Source organism: Cherax quadricarinatus, chromosome 98 (assembly GCF_038502225.1).
Source record: "Cherax quadricarinatus isolate ZL_2023a chromosome 98, ASM3850222v1, whole genome shotgun sequence".
Taxonomy (NCBI): domain Eukaryota; kingdom Metazoa; phylum Arthropoda; class Malacostraca; order Decapoda; family Parastacidae; genus Cherax; species Cherax quadricarinatus.
In genome coordinates this window covers 7,971,457-7,978,968 of record NC_091389.1, presented here as the reverse complement: position 1 = coordinate 7,978,968, position 7,512 = coordinate 7,971,457, and positions in this window count along the sequence as shown.

Sequence of the window (7,512 nt, the reverse complement as noted above, 5' to 3'; positions counted from 1 at the left end):
CCATCCCCCCAATGAAAAGCAGGGGTGTCACTAGCACGTTAAGAGACCATACAATAAGTGTCAGGGGCCCGAGACTGTTCAACTGCCTCCCAGCATACATAAGGGGGATTACCAACAGACCCCTGGCAGTCTTCAAGCTGGCACTGGACAAGCACTTAGTCGGTTCCTGATCAGCCGGGCTGTGGCTCGTATGTTGGATTGCATGCAGCCAGGAGTAACAGCCTGGTTGACCAGGCTCTGATCCACTGGGAGGCCTGGTCACAGACCGGGCTGTGGGGGCGTTGACCCCCAGAACTCTCTCCAGGTAAACACACCATGGGTGTGTAGTGACTACCATCCACTCTGGCCAGCCCTTGCAATCTATGTCCAGGGCAGTGTCACCTGTGTTCTTAATGGCACATCGGAGTTCTAAGTCTGTGAGGTCTTCATCAGGCACATCTTCAGACTCACGTGCAGCTTGTATCGTTACCTGGCTTTGTGGCAGAAGATCCGTCTGTATATTCCGGATGTCCTGTGGGAGGTGAGTGGGGGCTCCCCTGGAGGTTTAGAGCTCCACCAGTTTCTCAGCTTCCTGGGCTGGGTTGGGATGGGCTGGTGGCCTCGGCTTGCTTTTGCCAGTTGCATGTTAAGCCTGTCCTGTATCTCAGATAAGGTGGTGTGATGCCCGAATATTGAACACCACTCGAGCCATTTCTCAGTCTTTACTCTGAGAGAGACTGTGGGCATGCTACAAATTGGCTCTCAGGGTATTTCTGTTCTCTGCTGGAGGGTTATGCCTGTATAGCTTCCCAAAGGAGTTGATGTGGTGGTTCTGCTCCCGCGCCTCGTCATTGTAGAACCACCAGTCTGTTAGGTAAGACACATATGCAACAGTTAGGTATCTTTATTTCGAAACGTTTCGCCTACACAGTAGGCTTCTTCAGTCGAGTACAGAAAAGTTGATAGAAGCAGAAGAGACTTGAAGATGATGTAATCAGTCCATCACCCTTGAAGTTTTGAGGTGGTCAGTCCCTCATTCTGGAGAAGAGCATTGTTCCATAGTCTGAAACAATATTGTTTCAGACTATGGAACAATGTGTCTTACCTAACAACCTGTCGGTATTTTATACCATTTTAATGTTCAACCACCAGTCTGTTTTTTGAGTGTGGAATTGCGCAGTCTGCGGCCTGGATGAGGCTCTTACTAGGCTGTATCAGGGTCTTTGGATAGTGAATGTGGCCCACCAGTCAAGATACTCCTGGAGCACCTTCCAATATAAACACAAATGCAGTATAATGTGATCCTTTATTGACTACGTTTCGCCCACACAGTGGGCTTTTTCAAGTCACAAACAGAACTACCTGGGGTGGAAGGAACGCGTACAACACCGTAATTCACACAACCACTTGATAAACTACAGAAACTCAAGACTTATCGCCACAGAAGACAACACCCAATACCGAAGAATCCTGGAATCATCACTTATTTCTATATCCGACAACTTCAACCAGAATAGTGGCTTCTATAACATAGCTGAACCACTTGCCAAGAAACTTCTTCATCGCTATCCCACATAAGAACACTGTAGAAGGTCTGCTCACAAACTTGTCCAGTCTCCTTTCCAAGCTACCCAAGTTTTTAGACTCTACAACCCAACTCGGTACATCATCAGATGCAGCATTCTTCACCTGACCTCAGCCGGACTATAAATACTCGCTTTCCTTCCACCCCAGGTAGTTCTGTTTGTGACTTGAAAAAGCCCACTGTGTGGGCGAAACGTAGTCAATAAAGGATCACATTATACTGCATTTGTGTTTATATTGCCATTGTGTCGGTATTTTATACCATTTATTTCCAGCACCTTCCAGTTGGCCCTCTTTACGTCCCATCTAGGAGGCATCACAACTGTGGGGAACGTTGATGTCAGTGGCGTGCAGAGGATGGGGGGAGAGGGGTGTGACGGGGCAGTGGCTCTGGGCATCCAATTAGAGAAGGAAATAAGATAGTGATTTGGGGCATACAATCAAGGAGTCTTTGGGGCATACAATCAAGAAGTCTTTGGGGCATACAATCAAGAAGTCTTTGGGGCATACAATCAAGAAGTCTTTGGGGCATACAATCAAGGAGTCTTTGGGGCATACAATCAAGGAGTTGGCCCCGGGCATCACCAGACCTCTGCACACCACTGGTTGATGTTGAGGGTGATCTCTGCAAAGCGGTTACTGACGAGGTTAGGATGAATCTCCCATGTGGCTCCCTCTGCGAGCTGTCTTGTCCAGAAGGTCGAGGTGGCTGCCCGATAGGTGTGTGGGGTGTCCATTGTTTAGCAATTTTACCTCTGGAATATCATGTAGGAGCATTGCTGTGTGTCTGCCAGCAGCATTAGTGGCTGAGTGAGAGTGCAGCATTGGGTGATGTGCGTAGAAGTCACTACCCATAATAATACACTCGGTGCGTACCTGTTCGAGTAGCTTCGCAGTGTCGAGGGTTTGTCTTGGGTTCTTATAGGTATTGTAAATGGTAATGGGCGCCCCAGTGATGTGTGCTAGGATGGCCGCACCTCAATATCTTCTCCACAGTCTACAGAGTTGGCTATAACCTTGTGAGGTATTGCCTCTGATCTGAATAGAGCTGTGCAGTAAACGCCGGAGTCCATGTACCAGAAATACCCAGCAAAGCCGGGAAATAAAGGTGTCTTGTAGCAAGACAATGTCAACCCCATCCTGAATGTCTCCAACAGATGCTGTTTGTCCCTCAGGCCCTGAATGTTCCACTGTAGGACCTTGAGGGTGTGACTTGATACTGAAATTATTATTTCATCGTTGTTGTTTCCTGAGTTTAGGGACTGGGTTCTGTCCGCTCTGTGACTCTGCAAATTCATGGCATCGACTATCTCCTCCCGGATGGTCAGCACACCCTCAGGAGTGTGCTGACCATCAGACTGAATATACTCTGTAGTTCCGTGGAATCGATCGTCTTGCAGATGTAACTTGTCATGATTGTGACCAGATCTACCTGGAGTTCATTATCTTTGTAACTTGTTCAGCTATCATAACTTTGTGGTCCAGTCCCTGGACCCATTATGTACCTCTGTAATCTTTTGACTACCGCCCACAGGATGGGTATGGGATGCATAATAAACATATTAAACTAACTCTTGCAGATGATATCTGTTAATGACTTGATCAATGTTACGAGACTCTCCCTGATGAGGGCCTGCGTTGGCAATGGGTTCGAAGCTGTTGTGGTCTGTGGTGTCTGCTGAGGGTTGAATTTCTTCACTGTGCACACTGGGGCCTGCTTCTGTGTGCCAAGTTGGGTAGCCAGCATCTGCTGTTTAGGTGCACGCATAGATAGCAAAGGGAGCCTGCATAACGGCTGTGCCAGGCAGTGTGTGCTGGCGTTGCATGTTAGGGCTGGTGGGGGCTCGTGTAGTGCCATCTGCTGAGTGCATTGACCAGATGTTTCCTTAATTGGTGCCGGATCCTGTTGGCACTGCTTATTCATTTTATTTTTTCTTCGTTGAGGCAGAGGGGCAGGAAACACCTGTCCATGATGCCTGTTGAAGCTTTGAGGGTCGGAAATTCATCAGCAGTAGGTCTACTGTTGTGTTGAGTGTGAATTGAATCTGCCTAGCATGGTCTGGTAGACCTACTGTAGTGGTGTGTGTGAGTTGAATCTGCCCAGCATGGTCCAGTAGGCCCACTGTAGTGTGTGTGTGCGAGTTGAACCTGCCTAGCATAGTTCAGTAGGCCTGAGACCTCCTGTTATGGAGAGAACAATCTACCTCAGTGAGGGAGAGAACAATCAAACCTCAGTGAGGGAGAGAACAATCTACCTCAGTGAGGGAGAGAACAATCTACCTCAGTGAGGGAGAGAACAATCTACCTCAGTGAGGGAGAGAACAATCTACCTCAGGAGAGAACAATCTACCTCAGTGAGGGAGAGAACAATCTGCTCAGTGAGGGAGAGAACAATCTACCTCAGGAGAGAACAATCTACCTCAGTGAGGGAGAGAACAATCTGCTCAGTGAGGGAGAGAACAATCTACCTCAGTGAGGGAGAGAACAATCTACCTCAGTGAGGGAGAGAACAATCTACCTCAGTGAGGTAGATTGGGCTGATTGGCCTGATCAACCACAATCAGGGCCTGAGAGTGGTTGATCAGGTCCTGATCCACCACGAGGCCTGGTCACTGACCAGGCCGTGGGGATGTTGACCCCCAAAACCCTCTACAGGTACAGTGGATCCCAGGTTATTGGCCATAATCCGTTCCAGTAGGTTGGCCTAAAACCGAAGTAATATTTCCCATAAGAAATAATGTAAATCCAATTAATCCGTTCCAGACACCCAAAAATATTAACAAAAAATACATTTTTTAAAGAATATCTATAGTTTTACACACAGAAAACAATGAGAAAGAAATACAAAGCAGTAATTTTAATAATAAATGAACATTACATACCTTTATTGAAGACTCTTGTTGGCGTATTCTCTAAGAGATCCGCATGCAACTGCCCGGCCTTTTCGCAAATTATCGCTTCTACAAAACTATCTCCTGCTAACTGTTTTTCGTTGATCCACACCAACAACAACAACAACTCAACATCTTCGACTGTTTGCCATCACTACCACCCTCTACCACCATCACTACCACCATCACTACCACTTCCACCCTCTACTACCATTACTACCACCCTCTACCACCATTACTACCACCCTCTACCACCATCACTACCACCCTCTACCACCATTACTACCACCCTCTACCACCATTACTACCACCCTCTACCACCATCACTACCACCATCACTACCACTTCCACCCTCTACTACCATTACTACCACCCTCTACCACCATTACTACCACCCTCTACCACCATCACTACCACCCTCTACCACCATCACTACCACTTCCACCCTCTACTACCATTACTACCACCATTACTACCACCCTCTACCACCATCACTACCACCCTCTACCACCATCACTACCACTTCCACCCTCTACTACCATTACTACCACCATTACTACCACCCTCTACCACCATCACTACCACCCTCTACCACCATCACTACCACTTCCACCCTCTACTACCATTACTACCACCCTCTACCACCATTACTACCACCCTCTACCACCATCACTACCACCCTCTACCACCATCACTACCACTTCCACCCTCTACCACCATCACTACCACCCTCTACCACCATCACTACCACTTCCACCCTCTACTACCATTACTACCACCCTCTACCACCATTACTACCACCCTCTACCACCATCACTACCACCCTCTACCACCATCACTACCACCGTCACTACCACTACCACCCTCTACCACCATCACTACCACCCTCTACCACCATCATAACCACCCTCTACCTTTGTCGAGGGTGATAGTGATATTTCTCCACAAAACTTTGCAACTCGTTCTACGAGTTCTTTCTTGAATTCTATTGTGTTTCTCACCATCTTTACCAAAGGGCTGGCACTCTGAACTTTCTTTGGCCCAATGGTGGCTTATTTCACAGTTAATAAACAATAAACAAGAACAAAAACAATGAAGAAAGCACAAAAAACAATGGATGAAGGCACAGAGTACTCCTTACTGGGGGGGGGGGAGAGAGAGAGAGAGAGAGAGCGAGAGAGAGAGAGAGAGAGAGAGAGAGAGAGAGAGAGAGAGCGAGAGAGAGAGAGAGAGAGAGAGAGAGAGAGAGAGAGAGAGAGAGAGAGAGAGAGAGAGAGAGACTGATTGACTGACTGTGATATGTGTGAGGTAGCACGTCTGGTGGCCAGGAGGCCGTGTCTCGTACCAACGATTTCCAAGCGGATGGCCTAAATCCGGGGTAAAATTTTGCCGAAAAAAGTGCTCAATTTCTGAATTGGCCAATTTTTGCACCGGCCTATATCTGGGAGAGCACTGTGTACTGAGAGTAGTAATGCACCTCACCGGCCTATATCTGGGAGAGCACTGTGTACTGAGAGTAGTAATGCACCTCACCGGCCTATATCTGGGAGAGCACTGTGTACTGAGAGTAGTAATGCACCTCACCGGCCTATATCTGGGAGAGCACTGCATACTGAGAGTAGTAATGCATCTCACCGGCCTATATCTGGGAGAGCACTGTGTACTGAGAGTAGTAATGCACCTCACCGGCCTATATCTGGGAGAGCACTGTGTACTGAGAGTAGTAATGCACCTCACCGGCCAATATCTGGGAGAGCACTGTGTACTGAGAGTAGTAATGCACCTCACCGGCCTATATCTGGGAGAGCACTGTGTACTGAGAGTAGTAATGCACCTCACCGGCCTATATCTGGGAGAGCACTGTGTACTGAGAGTAGTAATGCACCTCACCGGCCTATATCTGGGAGAGCACTGCGTACTGAGAGTAGTAATGCATCTCACCGGCCTATATCTGGGAGAGCACTGTGTACTGAGAGTAGTAATGCACCTCACCGGCCTATATCTGGGAGAGCACTGCGTACTGAGAGTAGTAATGCATCTCACCGGCCTATATCTGGGAGAGCACTGCGTACTGAGAGTAGTAATGCACCTCACCGGCCTATATCTGGGAGAGCACTGTGTACTGAGAGTAGTAATGCACCTCACCGGCCTATATCTGGGAGAGCACTGTGTACTGAGAGTAGTAATGCACCTCACCGGCCTATATCTGGGAGAGCACTGCATACTGAGAGTAGTAATGCATCTCACCGGCCTATATCTGGGAGAGCACTGTGTACTGAGAGTAGTAATGCACCTCACCGGCCTATATCTGGGAGAGCACTGTGTACTGAGAGTAGTAATGCACCTCACCGGCCTATATCTGGGAGAGCACTGCGTACTGAGAGTAGTAATGCATCTCACCGGCCTATATCTGGGAGAGCACTGTGTACTGAGAGTAGTAATGCACCTCACCAGCCTATATCTGGGAGAGCACTGCGTACTGAGAGTAGTAATGCATCTCACCGGCCTATATCTGGGAGAGCACTGCGTACTGAGAGTAGTAATGCACCTCACCGGCCTATATCTGGGAGAGCACTGCGTACTGAGAGTAGTAATGCACCTCACCGGCCTATATCTGGGAGAGCACTGTGTACTGAGAGTAGTAATGCACCTCACCGGCCTATATCTGGGAGAGCACTGTGTACTGAGAGTAGTAATGCACCTCACCGGCCTATATCTGGGAGAGCACTGCGTACTGAGAGTAGTAATGCATCTCACCGGCCTATATCTGGGAGAGCACTGTGTACTGAGAGTAGTAATGCACCTCACCGGCCTATATCTGGGAGAGCACTGCGTACTGAGAGTAGTAATGCATCTCACCGGCCTATATCTGGGAGAGCACTGCGTACTGAGAGTAGTAATGCACCTCACCGGCCTATATCTGGGAGAGCACTGTGTACTGAGAGTAGTAATGCACCTCACCGGCCTATATCTGGGAGAGCACTGCGTACTGAGAGTAGTAATGCACCTCACCGGCCTATATCTGGGAGAGCACTGTGTACTGAGAGTAGTAATGCAC